A 2461-nucleotide genomic window follows, 5' to 3' on the forward strand; every position below is an offset into this window, starting at 1 on the left:
CAACATAGTATAGTACAACGTTATAACTATAATCAAATTAAATTATGATACCATATTAAAATCAAATCAAAGTATAATGCTCTAATTAAATTAAAAGAATCAAACTTGAATGCTATAATTAAACTTCAAATCAAAGTAGATTGTTATAATCAAATGATAACCTATCTTTTATAAAACTCCATTTTTATAAACTTTACATTAAATTTTATAAAACTCTATTTTTATAAACTTTACTTTAAATTTTATAAAACTCTTATATTAATTATGTAAAAGATGCTTGTGTTAGTGGGAAATTATGAAGACCACCAAAAGCAAAAAAGATTATTCCTATGGTCTCCCACTCACACCTCCCATCCACTTTCCTTCCTTTTTCTCCCAACATATTATTCTCTTCACCACTTAAACCTTCTCTATTCTTTCTCTCACTCTCAATCTCGAAATTCATCCAAGAAATACTCATATTCCAGCGAAGAACAATCTATTATACTCAAATCTTCATCCCTCTTGAAGCATTCATCAAGGTATGTTGTTAAAAGTTTCAAATTCATACAAGAAACAAATTAAATCCACCAAACTATCTAAAACTCATTTTATGCATAAACCTGATTTTTCTCAGAATCCCATCAATAAAATAAGAAGTTCTGGAAATTTTCAGAAAATAACTTATTTTTATTGAATTACTATAATTATTGCAACAAAGTAGGGCAATAATTCACATAAAATACTTTTTGCATTCAATAAATTCTGAGAAAATTCTGGGATGACCAATATATTGATTAAACATAATTTATGAAGTTTCATGCATTTATATTACTGTTTACTATTATTTATGATTTTATTTATTAATTAATAATGAAATATATAAATAATACTTCCCATAGTCACAAATATCCAAAACTTATACAATGGGCCCTATATCATGTTATAAAACTATGGTTAAGTTTACAGAATTTTTGGGAATCATTTATTATTTTTCCCGGATTTTGTTGTTGTTTAATCATTAAAGTATTAAATGAATACTAAAACTGTTCAGAAAAATATAAAAATTTTACAGTAATTAATATTGTATGAAATAATGATTTCCTAATAATTTCATAATTTTTCAATACTGTTTACTATTTAAAACCATTTTCCTAAGTATTTAAGCATGTAAAAATGCATTTTAATGATTATTTCATATAAATAATTATTAAAATCTGTAAATAATTATAATTGGGCAAGTTATTATTTTAATAAGAAATTATTAAAATCTGGCCTAAATTGAAAATATAAATTAATTATTCAAAGTAATTAATTCAATTTAAAATTCATTTAACAAATGAATATCTTAATATTCTAATCAAAATGAATTATTGTTAATTCATCTAATATAAGAATATGTGTTTAATTATTTGTATTAATACTCCATTCTCGTTTAGCAGTTCCTAAACCAAAACTATTAATTATATTAGGTTCTACGCCATTTTGACCCGAACCGTCTATCGTACGACACATGCATTTCGTTTTGGGACTAATGTGAGTAATCTACCCCATATTTTTTAATTTTCAATACTTTTGGGGTGTATCATGTGGTTCTAATATGTTCCAACTTCATTTTATTGTTTTATCACAATTGAGACATTGTTGGGACATTTATACGTGAGTCATTAATTGTATAACTACTGTTTGTTTACGCTACATGTACTTGTAGTGCATTACCATTTTTAGTCTAATCTCCATGACTATGCCCGTATTCTTGAGGTACGTTATGGACAATAATAGCGCTATTGGGTTGACCACCCCGCCTTGGGACGCTAAGGTGATTGATCGCACGTGGTTGAGTGTGTTTGATGATTAGATGCTCCATCCTATATATATTTATATATATATATATATATATATATATATATATATATATATATATATATATATATATACATATGTATATATAGGGTGAGGACTTATTGTTGTTGTTATCATTTGTTAATCAATTTTTGATTTATAAACCGTTATCTCAAATACAATTGTTTGCCGACTTCAAAAGAAAACAAATTTCAAATTATAAATGCTTCAACTTCACAATTTTCTCTACTAAAATTAGATTACTCACCAACTCTCGTAGTTGACCTGTTTTTACCCATGATGCAGATTTGAAGAATGAAGTTGATGAAAAATAGGTTGTGCCTTAGAAATCCACAAGACTATTTAAATTTGATGTAATAAATGTTGTTCGTATTTGGATTTGTATTTGTATGTTGTGGATCTTGTTTGCATACTTAGTACTTAATTGAATCTAATCATATTATAACATAGTTGTCATGAGACTTTGAACAATATATCACGCCTTGATCGATTCCGACAAGGATCGGGGTGTGACAGTATCTTCACCAATCTCATTTAGCTCTTTGTCGAGGACATATTCCTTTTCCTCGTAGCGAATGGCCATGCGAATGTTTCGAATCCAGTCATTGAAATTCGACCC

At 27.1% G+C, this 2461-nt stretch overlaps 1 long non-coding RNA gene across 1 annotated transcript; it reads left to right on the forward strand.

The window, feature by feature from the left end:
- The first annotated feature begins 475 nt into the window (after positions 1-475).
- On the forward strand, positions 476-2176 carry LOC145166894 (uncharacterized). The gene is made up of 3 exons (XR_013740791.1): positions 476-521; positions 1452-1515; positions 2128-2176. It is a non-coding gene; the product is annotated as an uncharacterized LOC145166894 (long non-coding RNA).
- Positions 2177-2461: the final 285 nt, after the last annotated feature.

This window comes from Lactuca virosa, chromosome 3 (genome assembly GCF_052849685.1).
Source record: "Lactuca virosa cultivar CGN04683 chromosome 3, Lactuca_virosa_CGN04683_v6, whole genome shotgun sequence".
Lineage (NCBI taxonomy): Eukaryota > Viridiplantae > Streptophyta > Magnoliopsida > Asterales > Asteraceae > Lactuca > Lactuca virosa.